Here is a 15,377-nt window from a genome sequence, read left to right on the forward strand (position 1 = left end):
TCTGCAAGGAGTATCAATCCTTCCCTTCCCCACCATCCGGTCAGAGCTGAAGAAGCTTCTGGGATGAGAAGTGAAACGTCTTCAAAAGAAAAAAAAAACCCAGAAAGTCCAGTTGCCTCCTGAAAAAAAGCCCTTTTGGGACAACCATGGATGACTGAGAAGGTTGACTCAGCCTTCCATCCTTTATAAGGTAGGTAAAATAAGGACCCAGATTGTTGGGGGGGCAATAAGTTGACTTTGTATATGATATACAAATGGATGAAGACTATTGCTTGACATAGTGTAAGCCGCCCTGAGTCTTCGGAGAAGGGCGGGGTATAAATGCAAATAAAAAAAATAAAAACAAATCTCTACAGACTCACAAGGAAAGAAGTGCATTTAATGAGCAGCCAGTCGAGGTTTCGTTTTTTAGGGCGTTAAGACAGGAGAATTTGCAAGATTCAAAGAAACGAGCCGGCCTCCAAGCAGCTCAGGAAGTGAGCCCATCAGGTTGAGGAAGGTGGGCGATGGGGACTTCCCCTGGGCAGAATCCACAGGCATCGTAACCAGCTCCGATTCTTAGTGGTAGTCCTTGACTTACGACCACAACGGAGCCTCGCATTTTTGTTGCTAAGCAAAAAGTCCACAAGTCTTAAAGGGACCAAGGTTGGAGACCCCTGATTCAAAAGATGTCCATCCCAATTTGTGTAGCTAAACGTGTGTAGAATGCTGTGAGAGTAGAAACAGATTTCTTGGCCACCGTTGTTAAGCGAATCACTGCCGTTGTTAAGTCAGTTGCACCGTCGTGAAGCAAATCTGGCTTCCCCATGGACTTCCCTCATCAGCAGGCCGCAAAAGGGGATGACGTGACCCCGGGACACCGCAACCGTCATATATATGAGTCCAGTTGCCACATGTCGGAATTTTGATCACCTGAGCACGGTGACGCTACAACGGTCGTACGTGTGGAAAACTGTCACCTTTTTTTCAGGGCTGTTGTAACTTCGAACGGCCACTAAATCAGTTGTTGTAAGTTGAAGACTTCATGAATTGACAAACGGTGTTTTGTGCATCATTTCTTTTGCTCCAACTGCTTAAGGCAGTTTCCTCCCACTCCATAACCGAGGGCCTTCCATATGCACGGGATTACAAGACCCATGACCCTGAGCTGCACGCTGCCTGGGATTGAATTGTATCCCCAACCTTAATCCCGTCTGGAGGCTGTCCCACTCGGAAGGCTAATGTTACACGTGGGTGTGTAAGATTTCTCGGTCAGTCCAGCGCAGGATTTTTTTACCTTGCATCAGTTCAAGGCTTCCAATTAAAATTCAATTCAATTTTGGTCGCCACGGTGTAAAAAAGATGTGGAGACTCTAGAAAGAGTGCAGAAAAGAGCAACCAAGAGGATTAGGGGGCTAAAACGTACGATGAACGGTTGCTGGAACTCGGTATGTCTAGTTTAATGAAAAGAAGGAGTAGGGGAGACATGATAGCAGTGTTCCGATATCTCAGGGGCTGCCCCAAAGAAGAGGGAGTCAAGCTTTTCTCCAAAGTACCTCAGGGTAAAACAAGAAGCAATGTGAGGAAACTAATCAAGGAGAGAAGCAACTTAGAACTAAGGAGGAATTTCCTGACAGTGAGAACAATTAATCAGTGGAACAACTTGCCTGCAGAAGTTGCGGATGCTTCAACACTGAAAGTTTTTAAGAAGATGTTAGATAACTATTTGTCTGAAGTGGTGTAGGGTTTCCTGCCTAAGCAGGGGTTGGACTAGAAGACCTCCAAGGTCCCTTCCAACTCTGTTATTCTTAAAAAACAAACCAAAAAAAACAGATTCTAAATATATAATATAAGCTCTGCCCTCCCTACAGCCTTTATTCATTCATTCATTCATTTATTGAATGGTTGCAGGAACTGGGTATGTCTAGTTTAATAAAAAGAAGGACTAGGGGAGACATGATAGCTGTGTTCCAATATCTCAGGGGTTGCCACAAAGAAGAGGGAGTCAAGCTATTCTCCAAAGCACCTGAAGGTAGAACAAGAAGCAATGGGTGGAAACTGATCAAGGAAAGAAGCAACTTAGAACTAAGGAGAAATTTCCTGACAGTTAGAATAATTAATAAGTGGAACGACTTGCCTTCAGAAGTTGTGAATGCTCCAACACTGGAAATTTTTAAGAAAATGTTGGATAACCATCTGACTGAGATGGTGTAGGGTTTCCTGCCTGGGCAGGGGGTTGGACTAGAAGGCCTCCAAGGTCCCTTCCAACTCTGTTGTTATGTTATGTTATGTTATGTTATGTTATGAATTTATATGCTGTCCCTATCCCTGATAAGGCGACCCTGGACCACACTGAGTCCTCAGCTTACAACAATTCACCTAGTGACCATTTGAAGTTACAACAGCACTGAAAAAAGTGATTTATGACCCTTGCACGGTCACCTGATTTACATTCAGATGTTTTGACAACTGATTCACATTTATGACGGCTGCAGTGGCCCAAGGTGCCTGTGGATCCCCTTTTGTGGCTTCCTGACAAAGAAAGTCAATGGGGAAGGCAGATTCATTTAACGACCGTGTTACTATTTTAACCGCCGCAGGGACTGACTTAACAAATGTGGCAAAAAAAAGGCGTAAAACGGGGCAAAAGAACGTATTTCACAAATTTCTCACTTTGCAAGATAAATTTTGGGCTCCGTTGTGGTCGTTAAGTTGAGGGTTACCTGTACTTGGAAAGAGTAAAGAAGTAAATAGGAGAATAATTAAAACTAGTTCTCGACTTTCGACCACAATGGAGGCTAAAATTTCTGTTGCTAAGCAAGGAAGTTGTTAAGTGAGCTTTGCCTCTTGTACAATGCAAACCAGTTGTCCAGTGTCCCAATTTTGATCAGTCGGGGGGGACGGAGGGGGGACGCTGCAATGATTGCAAGTGTGAAAAACGGTCATACATCACTTTTTCAGTGCCATTGCAACTGCGAACAGTCCCTAAACGAATGGCTGCAAGTCAAGGACTAACTCTTATTAAAAATGACATCTCAGTAAAACTGCCGCTGAGCTCCTGGGATTGAAAGAAGACCACCATAGCATTTTTTTAAATTAAGAATTCAGAAATGGACCAACCCTATTTTTCCTCCAGGATATTTTACTAACCTTCCCGGTTTTGCAGGCTGCCTGGGATCACTTAGCAAACAAAGATTTTGGGCTCCATTGCGGTCGTAAGTTGAGAACTACCTGTGGTTGCACAACCTCTAGCAAAGCTATTTACTCCTGACCTTCCATCCCTCCCATACAGCTGCTTCTCTCCCCCACTCTTTATTCAGCCAGCCGTGTGCAGCAGCTGCCAAAAAGGCCAACACAATCCTTGGCTGCATAAACAGAGGGATAGAATCAAGATCACATGAAGTGTTAGTGCCACTTTATAAAGCCTTGGTAAGGCCACACTTGGAATATTGCATTCAGTTTTGGTCACCACAATATAAAAAAAAAGATGTTGAGACTCTAGAAAGAGTGCAGAGAAGAGCAACAAAGATGATTAGGGGACTGGAGGCTAAAACATATGAAGAACGGTTGCAGGAACTCGGTGTGCCTAGTTTAATGAAAAGAAGGACTAGGGGAGACATGATAGCTGTGTTCCAATATCTCAGGGGCTGCCACAAAGAAGAGAGAGTCAAACTATTCTCCAAAGCACCTGAGGGTAGAACAAGAAGCAATGGGTGGAAACTAATCAAGGAGAGAAGCAACTTAGAACTAAGGAGAAATTTCCTGACAGTTAGAACAATTAATAAGTGGAACAACTTGCCACCAGAAGTTGTAAATGCTCCAACATTGGAAATTTTTAAGAAAATGTTGGATAGCCATTTGTCTGAAATGGTGTAGGGTTTCCTGCCTGGGCAGGGGGTTGGACTAGAAGACCTCCAAGGTCCCTTCCCACTCTGCTTTTATGATTATGATTCATGCCCTTGGTCAGTCATTCTCAACCTGTTTTCACCATCAAATCTGTCCCATCTCCAGCATTTTCCTAACTGATCCAGCTCCACCTCCCTAAATCTTCTAAGTTGCACAGACATAGAATGGGACACGGAAGGGAAGGGAGGTTGCTGTGGGTATGTCTAATTTAATGAAAAGAAGGACTGGGGTGACATGATAGTTGTCTTCCAATATTTGAGGGGCTGCCCCAAAGAAGAGGGGAGTGTCAACTTATTTTCCACAGCACCAGAAGGCAAGATAGGAAGCAACGGATGGAAGCTCATCTAGGAAAGAAGCAACCTGGAAGTAAGGAGAAACTTCCTAACAGTGAGGACAATTAACCAGTGGAACTACTTGCCACCAGAAACCGTGGGCACTCCACCACTGGAGGTTTTTAAGAAGAGACTGGACAGCCACTTGTCTGACATGGTATAGGGCAATGATGGCTAACTTTTTTTTTTTTTTGCATTTATATCCCGCCCTTCTCCGAAGACTCAGGGCGGCTTACACTATATTAGCAATAGTCTTCATCTTCACAAAGTCAACTTATTGCCCCCCCAACAATCTGGGTCCTCATTTTACCTACCTTATAAAGGATGGAAGGCTGAGTCAACCTTGGGCCTGGTGGGACTAGAACCTGCAGTAATTACAGGCAGCTGTGTTAATAACAGACTGTCTTACCAGTCTGAGCCACAGAGGCCCTTTGCCAAAAGCAAGCGCACCTGCGCACGCCCGCACCCATAATGCAACGCACCCACAACATCCACCCACCCCCGCGTGCCCCACCTCCCACGCACAACCCCACCCCCACATTTTTGGCTTCCAGGTTGGTGCAGGCGGCTTTCCAGGCCCAGAACAGGGTGCAGCGGTGGTGGTGGGGAGGCTGGAATGCCTCCTGCACCAATCTGGAAGCCAAAACAGGACGCGAGGGCACTGCGCGAGGCCCCAAAATGCAAGGTGAGTGGGGCCCCCCCCCGCGCATGCACCCCCTCGCCATGCGCGGCAGAGACCTGAAGACCAGCTGCCGGCAAGAGGCGTGCATTCATGTGCAGTGGAGCTGGGCTGGGGCGATGGCTGGCGTGCCCACAGAGAGGGCTCTGCGTCCCATAGGTTCACCATCATGGGTATAGGGTCTCCTGCCTGAGCAGGGGATTGGACTAGAACAAGGGTCTTCAACCTTGGCAATTTTAAGGCTTGTGGACTTCAACTCCCAGAGTCCCTCAGCCAGCAAAGCTGGCTGAGGAACTCTGGGAGTTGAAGTCCACTAGTCTTAAAGTTGCCACGGCTGGAGACCCTTGGACTAGAAGACCTCCAAGGTCCCTCCCAACTGTTATTTTGCTTACAGCCTCTTTGGAAAGGACAGGAAAAAAGAAATATAAAAAGCCAATACAGGTAGTCCTTGGCTTACAACAGTTCATTTAGTGACCGTTCAAATTTACAACGGCACTGAAAACTGACTCGGGACCGTTTTTTTCACACTTATTGTATCATTTCTAGGTTCTATCATATCGCAATATCTCAAATGGACAGCTAACATCAAAAACATCATTAAAAAAGGACAGCAAAGAATGTTCTTTCTGCGCCGACTCAGTAAGCTCAAACTGCCCAAGGAGCTGCTGATTCAGTTCTACAGAGGAATTATTGAGTCTGTCATTTGCACCTCTATAACTGTCTGGTTCGGTTCTGCAACCTAACAAGAAAAACACAGACTTCAGAGGATCATTAGAACTGCAGAAAAAATAATGGCTACCAACCTGCCTTCCATTGAGGACCTGTATACTGCACGAATCAAGAAGAGGGCCGTGAAAATATTTACAGATCCCTCACATCCAGGACATAAACTGTTTCAACTCCTACCCTCAAAACGACGCTGTAGAGCACTGCACACCAGAACAACTAGACACAAGAACAGTTTTTCCAAGGCCATCACTCTGCTAAACAAATAATTCCCTCAACACTGTCAGACTATTTACTGAATCTGCACTACTATTAATCTTCTCATAGTTCCCATCACCAATCTCTTTCCACTTATGACTGTATGACTATAACTTGTTGCTGGAAATCCTTATGATTTATATTGATATATTGATCATCAGTTGTGTTGTAAATGTTGTACCTTGATGAAGGTATCTTTTCTTTTATGTACACTGAGAGCATATGCACCAAGACAAATTCCTTGGGTGTATAATCACACTTGGCCAATAAATTCTATTCTATTCAAATTTATATTCGCGGCAATATATCCACTCAGGGACCGTTGCAGCATCCCCAGGGTCACGTGATCCAAATTCAGACGCTTGGCAACTGGTTCATATTTATGACGGTTGCGGTGTCCCAGGGTCACTTGATCCCGTTTTGTGACCTTCTGACATACAAAGTCAAGGGGGGGAAGGCAGATTCACTTAACGACCGTGTTACTGACTTAACAACTGCAGTGATTCCTTGAACCACTCTGGCTAGACTGATCGTCAAATGGAGCAAAGCTCACTGAACAAGTGTCTTGCTTAACAACCACAGTTGTGGGCTCAATGCTGGTCGTAAGACAGTCTGTTATTAACACAGCTGCCTGCAATTACTGCAGGTTCAAGTCCCACCAGGCCCAAGGTTGACTCAGCCTTCCATCCTTTATAAGGTAGGTAAAATGAGGACCCAGATTGTTGGGGACAATAAGTTGACTTTGTATATAATATACAAATGGATGAAGACTATTGCTTGACATAGTGTAAGCCGCCCTGAGTCTTCAGAGAAGGGCGGGATATAAATGCAAATTAAAAAAAATGCACCTTAAAAAAAAACCCAACATTATTGCAAAATTTCTCTTTTCGTTCTCCCTTTTCCAGTTAGCTTTAAAGGCAATCCTCGAGTTACAACCATTCACAGCGATAGTTTTATGTTACAACAATGCTGGGGGAAAAAATGACTTACAACCATCACAACACCCCAAGAATAAACAGCATCGCCAATTTGGGACACATGACAATTAGTGTATGTTTACAACTGTTGCAGCCTCCCTGAGTCACATGATTATTATCTGCGAGGCTAGACCATAGTAACTCTTGTGCTGAGAGGGAGGGACTGGCCCAAAGTCCCCCAGGGAGGGCTGAGGGCTAAAGTTTGGTCTAGTGGTTAAGGCACCATGCTGGAAAGTAGGAGATGGGGAGCTCTAGTTGTGCCTTAGAAGGAAAGCCAGCTGGGTGACTTTCAGTCAACCACCAGGTGAAAGTGAGTTCTAGTCCTGCTTTAGGCATGAAAGCCAATTAGGTAACTTTGGGTCAATCACCAGGTGGAAGTGAGTTCTAGTCCTGACTTAGTCATGAAAGCCAGTGGGTGACCTTGGATAGTCCCTCTCGCTCAGCCCACCCCACCCCGCAGGGTTGTTGTTGTTGCGGAGAAAATAGGAGGAAGGTGTGTTGGATATCTCTTCTGCCTTGAGTTATTTGTAGAAATAATAAAGGCGGGATACAAATAAATAAATAAATAAATAAATAAATAAATAAACAAACAAATAAAGGCGGATAGAGCCAAACCTCCAGCAATCTAAACACTTGTCAGCTCAATAAAGACTCTAATATCCATCATTCCCAGCAAGCACAGCCTGCGTCCCAGGCAGAGTGAGGCTTTCCATTACAACCGCAACAAGAAAGGAAATACCAAGAGCAAATTCTGGGGTTGCAATCTGATACCACAAACAGGGGAACACATGCCGGCCGGGGATGATGGGAGCTACCCCCTCCCGATTAAACATTCAGGGAAGGGGACGATGGGCATTTGAGGCAGAGTGGATGCCATGGAGGAGCACCCAAGGCTGGAAAAGTGCAGCGGCGGGGATAATGGGAATTATCTCGAAGCTCCCGAAGGGGGGGGGAATAGGGATAGGGATGATGGGATATGGCACCCAGATGAATATGGACCACCCATATGAGCCAGGATAAGAATTGCAAGTGGAGGAGCAAAAATATGGGGCAGAGTCGGGGGGAGGGTGTTCGTTTGTGAGGTTGGGGAGGATGGGATCCCATCCTCCCCAACTTCTACATCTATGGAGATTCTGGGGGAGCGTGAGGCCGGGGATGATGGGATCCCATCCTCCCCAACCTTTACACCTATGGAGATTCTGGGGGAGCGTGAGATCGGGGATGATGGGATCCCATCCTCCCCAACCTTTACATCTATGGAGATTCTGGGGGAGCGTGAGGCCGGGGATGATGGGATCCCATCCTCCCCAACCTTTACATCTATGGAGATTCTGGGGGAGCGTGAGGCCGGGGATGATGGGATCCCATCCTCCCCAACTTCTACACCTATAGAGATTCTGGGGGAGCGTGAGGCCGGGGATGATGGGATCCCATCCTCCCCAACTTCTACATCTATGGAGATTCTGGGGGAGCGTGAGGCCGGGGATGATGGGATCCCATCCTCCCCAACCTTTACATCTATGGAGATTCTGGGGGAGCGTGAGGCCGGGGATGATGGGATCCCATCCTCCCCAACCTTTACACCTATGGAGATTCTGGGGGAGCGTGAGGCCGGGGATGATGGGATCCCATCCTCCCCAACCTTTACACCTATGGAGATTCTGGGGGAGCGTGAGGTCGGGGATGATGGGATCCCATCCTCCCCAACCTTTACGTCTATGGAGATTCTGGGGGAGCGTGAGGCCGGGGATGATGGGAATTGTAATCCCAGGAACAAAACACAAGGCCGGGGAAAGGAATACAAGGCATATAGATAGTGTGTGTGGGGGGTGGCTGGGTGTCGAATGGATATAAATATGGGGAAGGGGGGGGAGGAATACTAATAGAAGAATCGGGGGGGGAGGCGGAGGCTGTGGGCGATGGGAAGTGTAGTCCCTGCGCACGTGCACAGAACCAGGCCGGCGGGGAGCGATGGGAGGTGTAGTCCGGCGCCTCCCTCAGCGTGCCTCGAGCGGAGGGTCCGTTTGCTTCCCTTTCGCCACCCCCCTCACTCCACTCCTCGCCCTGTCAGATCGCCGCCGCCGCCGCCGCCGCCACCCCCTCAAGCCGGCCTCGCCCCCCCGCCTCTTCCGGCCCCCTTTTCCTTCTCGCCCCCGCCACCTCCCGAGAGTCCGCAAGTTCCCCGCCCGGGAAGGAACCGCGCCGGGCCCGGCCTGGCCTCACCTCATCCTGCAATTCCTCGGCGGCGTCGGTGGCAGCGAGACCTCCTCCTCCTCAGCCGCCGCCATCTTGGCTCCCCCCCTCCCTCCGGGCCCCCTCCCTCCGGCTTCCCCCGAGGCTCCGCCCCTTCTCCCCTCGCCCTCGCGAAGCGGGTCCTGGCAGCACCGCCGACGCCCGTTCCGCCGACTTTAAAACCTCACCGCGGGCAGCGCTGGAAATCCTCCCGTCCGCTCATCCGGATGGCTCTCGCTATTCGTTAACGTTTCGACTGGGGAGATTGAATTCCGTAGGAAACGCGAGAACCGGTTCGACGTAGGAAAATTCACTTACACCCCTTCCAGGACCGTGCGGCACCAATTAAGCAAACTCTACGGTGGGGACGCTTCGGGGGAGGGGGAAGAGTCGGAGAGGAGCGCTGGCCAATAGGGATGCAAAGGTGGAGGGGCGTGGCCCCGCGCACCCAGCCAATGGGAGGGAGCAACTCAGGCGGCCTCTGAGGTGAAGGCGATAAGGGGGGCCTCGTTGGGACCTGGTGGACTATAGACGTAAGAAAAGTTTAGAGAGATTCGTGCGAAAGATATTGCGACATGATCCTCTAGAAAAGTTGATTTTTGCAAAATTCACTTTATATTTTCCCAGGCTTGCCAGCACTAAATTGAAGAGTTGCATTTGCTTTTGCTGATTATTATTTTTCAAACGGTGCCCAATATTAATATCCAAGTGCATCTGCAATCAAATTAAAGGAAGACTTTTTTAAAAAAAAAACATAATTAAAATAATTGTTTGCTATAGAAATAAGATTATTCTTTCTGGGAAAAATATTGCAACTGTTGCTTAACCTCTCTAAATCCATCGAGGCTTTAATTTTTATTCCCCGGGATAATAAACAAAAAAATGGCTTCTTCTGTAGACTCTGTATCCCAGCAAGAGATTTTCTTCACTTTTCTACATCTATGAGCTGGATACTTCCGCCTCTTCGCGCAGATGACGTCACGTCCAATCAGAGAGGAGGAAAGGTGAGCAGCCCTCCCCCCCAACGCCATAGGAGGGCGGGAAATCAGTCCCTCTTTCAACCAATAAGAATACGCCTGAAGTTAATTAAGAAATCAAGACCAGGAAAAGGGAGGGGCAAAGTTTCCTGGAATTAAGGGGCAACTTAATTTAATTGGCCCTTAATTGGAATTTCAGCCAAAAAAAAAAAAAACTCTTTGGCACAACATTAATTACATGAGTTAGTTTGGGTTTAAGCAATTTGCCAAAAAAGATTAAGATTTTGGCTTACTCTTAAGCATATTGGCAAGTTCATACACAACACAGCACCAGGGTACTCTGAAGCCAAAACGTGAATTCTTGAACCAACTATAATTGCCAAGAAATACAGTATTGTATATCTTGACAGAGTAAAGATCTGTGGACTTCAATTCCCAGAAATCCCCAGTAAACCTGGGGAATTCTGGGAGTGGAAGTTCACTCCTCTTAAAGCATTACTGGCTGAGAATTCTGGGAGTGGAAGTCCACCCCTCTTAAAGCAGGCTGGCTGGGGGATTCTGGGAGTGGAAGTCCACCCATCTTAAGGAATGCTCGCCAGGGGATTCTGGGAGTTGGAGTCCACCCCTCTTAAAACATGTTGACTGGGGGATTCTGGGAGTGGAAGTCCTCCTCTCTTAAAGCATTCTGGCTGGGGAATTCTGGGATTTGGAGTCCACCCCTCTTAAAGCAGGCTGGCTGGGGGATTCTGGGAGTGGAAGTCCACCCATCTTAAGGAATGCTGGCTGGGGAATTCTGGGAGTTGGAGTCCACCCCTCTTAAAGCATGCTGCCTGGAGGATTATGGGAGTGAAAGTCCACCTGTCTTAAAGCATTGCTGGCTGGGGGATTCTGGGAGTGGAAGTCCACCCATTTTAAAGCTTGATGGCTGTGGGATTCTGGGAGTTTTAAGTCCACCCTCTCTTAAAGCATGCTGCCTGGAGGATTCTGGGATTTGAAGTACACACATCTTCAAGTTGTCACAGTTGAGAAATACTGTATTACTCATTCAAAAGCACAGTCGATTTATTCAGGATGGAAAAAATAAACAGATTGCATGATAGTTTTACAGACTTTGCAAATCAGCCCAAAAATAATAAGAAAAAAAAAAACACCCCACAATTTTCCAAAGAAATTATCAACAGTTGATTCTGCAGAATATGCCAAGCCGTCTATGGGTACAAGCTACATACCAGCGGCAATGTGAAAGTCCCATCTGACTTGGATTACAAATTCCAGGCTAAGTGGTTTAGTGGCTAAGGCACTAAGCTAGAAGCCTGCTGAGTTCGAGTCCTGCTTTAGGCATGAAAGCCAACTGGGTGACTCTGGAGCAATCACCAGGAGAGGACGACTTGTAGGGCGTATTAAGTTGTAAATCTTCCTTGCAGCACATGTTGTTGCCAGTGGTGGGTTGCTACCGGTTCGGATGAACAGGTAGCGGCGAGAGGCTCCATTACCTGCCCGGACGTCTCTGTGCACGCGAACAGGTAGCGATGGGATTTGTTGCTGATTGTTGTTGCTGATATGGGGATATGTGTCCTTTTTACACCCACGTAAACTCACTGTCTGTTTTAAGGCTGTAAAAGTATCCTGAATCTAAAAGGTTTGAGAAAAGCTGTTTCTATCGGATGGAGCCATTCAAAGATCCATTTTAATATCACTTTGTCAGTGTTTTTTTTTCTTTTAAAGGCCACAACTGCAACCTAATTTGAATGCTAATTTAAAAAAAATATTTATAGCATACGTAACACTGTATGCATGAAACATGGGGCATGAAACTGTTTTTTTTTGTTTGAACTCCTACTAGGTTGATTTAAAAAAGGGGTTTAAATGAGGTTTTAAATTTGTATTTAAAAGTTAGAGCATCAATTGAATTTAACTGTCTATTCTTTTAGCTTTTTTTTATGTATTATATGTTTTTCTGTTGTTTTTGACTGTGAACCGCCCTGAGTCCTTCGGGAGATGGGCGGTATACAAATATAATAAATAATAATAATAATAATAATAATAATAATAATAATAATAATAATAATAATAATAATAATAATAATAATTTAGGCTTCTTTGCAGGCTGGTGGCTGTTCCACCCAAATACAGTATATGTGGTTGGAGCTGAATGATCAGTTCATATTACACATACACTTTCGTTGTGCAATGCAAATTGTTTAAATGTCGTCATCGTAGAAGAGCCTAACTACTTTTTCCTCCTCAGTTGTACGATGTGGATGAAAAAAACCTGGAGATTCATAGTCCTTGCTGCACATACGGGGGGGAGGGGGTGTCGGAGACGTGTAGGGGTGCGACGTGTGCATGCATGGGATGCTTGGGCAGTGTTGTGACTCGTCCTCCCTCCTCTCCACAGCCCGGCCCCTCCCGTCTCCAACCGGGCCTGTTATCAGACTCCGAGTCTGATAATGAAGATGAACGGCCTGTCATGCCTCCAGCCCCCGGCCCTGGCCCCATACCCGGAGAGGATTCCAGGAGTGAACGGACAACCCAGAGAAACTTCACTCCTACAGCGTGTGTTCCTTTGGCTCAGCCGTCAGAGGAAGCCAGCCAGGTGCTGGAATTAGTGACAGCAGGTCCAGCTGAAGACAATTCAGCGTTGGAGGACCCTCGCTTCCGGAGATCTGAGAGGTGACGCCAGCAGAAGGAAGGGCGGGGCAGGCCTGGATAAATGCTGAGTCATGGAGCCACACCCCACAGCCTATATAAAGGACCTGCTTTTGGCATTCCAACCTTGAGTCAAGCAAAGTCTTATCGAGTTTGCTGATACCGGACCCTATTGCTGAAGTCACAACTTGGACTCCTGCCTGCCCTGATAAACCTTGAAGGAACTTGGCAAGCTGCAGAGGCTTCGTTGCCAAGTTTGCCACGGACTTCTTTGACTCGTTCGTCAGAGTGGGGGGTGGGACACGACAGGCATGCACAGGGCCCATGCGTGCATTGTATTTTAGGGGTTCGGGCACGCATGCATTTGCGCATGCACATACTTGGACATTTGGTCTGGAATTAAAAACTCACTTATTTATTCAAGCGGGACTGGACTGACTGATTTTTTAAATTCCAAATTTTAAAGTTTTAATCCTTTGTAATTTTATATGGGGTATTTTAGGTTAGGTCAATCTGACGGTTTTAATTCGGCCACTATTGAATAGGTATTTTAAATTGATATTTTAACTTTGTATACTTGCTGTTTTATTTTTGGCTGTACACCGCCCTGAGTCCTTCGAGGAGAAGGGCGGTATAAAAATTTAAATAAATAAATAAATAAAAATAAAAGGTTAGCCATCACTGGTATAGGTTTTCCTGCTTGAGCAGCGGGTTGGACTAGAAGACCTCCAAACACCCTTCCAGCTCTGTTATTTATTCTATTCTATTCTATTCTATTCTATTCTATTCTATTCTATTCTATTCTATTCTATTCTATTCTATTCTATTCTTGCTTCTCCTTCTCTCCTTCTCCCTTTTTCCCTTCCTCCTCCTCTTCCTCCTATATAGAATAGAATAGAACAGAATTTTTTATTGGCCAAGTATGATTGGACACACAAGGAATTTGTCTTGGTGCAGATGCTCTCAGTGTACATAAAAGAAAAGATACGTTCATCAAGGTACAACATTTACAACACAATTGATGGTCAATATATCAATATAAATCATAAGGATTGCCAGCAACAAGTTACAGTCATACAGTCGTAAGTGGAAAGAGATTGGTGATGGGAACGATGAGAAGATTAATAGTAGTGCAGATTCAGTAAATAGTTTGACAGTGTTGAGGGAATTATTTGTTTAGCAGAGTGATGGCCTTCGGGGAAAAACTGTTCTTGTGTCTAGTTGTTCTGGTGTGCAGTGCTCTATAGCGTCGTTTTGAGGGTAGGAGTTGAAACAGTTTATGTCCAGGATGCGAGGGATCTGCAAATATTTTCACGGCCCTCTTCTTGATTCGTGCAGTATACAGGTCCTCAATGGAAGGCAGGTTGGTAGCAATTATTTTTTCTGCAGTTCTAATTATCCTCTGAAGTCTGTGTTTTTCTTGTTGGGTTGCAGAACCGAACCAGACAGTTATAGAGGTGCAAATGACAGACTCAATAATTCCTCTGTAGAACTGGATCAGCAGCTCCTTGGGCAGTTTGAGCTTTCTGTGTTGGCGCAGAAAGAACATTCTTTGCTGTCCTTTTTTAATGATGTTTTTGATGTTAGCTGTCCATTTGAGATCTTGCGATATGATAGAACCCAGAAATTTGAAGGTTTCTACCGTCGATACTGTGTTGTCTAGTATTGTGAGAGGTGGAAGTATGGAAGGGTTTCTCCTAAAGTCTACCACCATTTCTACGGTTTTGAGTATGTTCAGTTCCAGATTGTTTTGGTTGCACCATATCATTCCATTCCATTCCATATTTTCTATTCCATTCCATTCCATTTGTAAAGACTTGAAGCTTCCGCTTGAGGCTACGGCAGGAAGACTGGGGGCTGCTTTCTGCCGTTGTTAAGATTTTTCTCCATTTTTCCTTTGGGGAAATACAATATTCTGCCTCTTTTAATATTCCCCCAAAATACTTCATTCTCTGAGGGGGTGGGGTGGGGGCTTTCCCACACCGGGAAACAAAACTACTTTTCGGGCCATCCGGTTTGAGCCGCAGGCCGTTCCAAGCTCATGGAATGTGATGTTATCCAGCCCGCCAAGCCAAGGACTGTTACTAAAACAATTTGTTTTGAATGTCATTGGACAATTAAAAGATACCTAGGAGAAAGGTGGGGAGAAGGGAAAAGTGAACCAGACTCTTTGGGTGCAAAACTTCAGATCCGGCTTTGCCTCACTTGGCTTTAGTAAACTATGTTTGTTAACAGTGGATCAAGGGTCTTTTTCCCCCTAACTGACTAAGTTAGGATAGCTTGGAGAAAACTGATCAGGAAAAAATATTCAGACAGCTGCACAATATTTGACTTTAAGGCTATGCCTAGCAAACAGAGGCATATCCAGTTTTATTCTTTTTTTTTTTTAATTTATTTACATTTATATTTATTTATTTTTATTTTATTTATTTTGTCACAACATCATACAAAAAGATTATATAGTATATACACATATAAACATATATAGGAAGAAGAAAAGAAAAACAATAGGACAGGAATGGTAGGCACGTTTGTGCGCTTATGCACGCCCCTTATGGTCCTCTTAGGAATGGGGTGAGGTCAATAGTAGAAAGTTTTTGGTTAAAGCTTTTAGGATTATGGGAAGAGACCACAGAGTCAGGTAAAGTATTCCAAGCACTGA

At 45.7% G+C, this 15,377-nt stretch overlaps 1 protein-coding gene across 1 annotated transcript in view; it reads right to left on the bottom strand.

Annotated features, from left to right (window-relative positions):
* Positions 1–9,159, bottom strand: part of NCOR1 (nuclear receptor corepressor 1) — a 195,279-nt gene extending 186,120 nt beyond the window's left edge. The window contains exon 1 of the mRNA XM_058163993.1: positions 9,081–9,159. The gene's annotated coding sequence lies outside the window, so the exon portion shown is untranslated. The remainder of the gene's footprint in view (positions 1–9,080) is intronic.
* Between the last annotated feature and the right edge of the window lie 6,218 nt (positions 9,160–15,377).

Source organism: Ahaetulla prasina, chromosome 1 (assembly GCF_028640845.1).
Source record: "Ahaetulla prasina isolate Xishuangbanna chromosome 1, ASM2864084v1, whole genome shotgun sequence".
Classification (NCBI taxonomy): domain Eukaryota; kingdom Metazoa; phylum Chordata; class Lepidosauria; order Squamata; family Colubridae; genus Ahaetulla; species Ahaetulla prasina.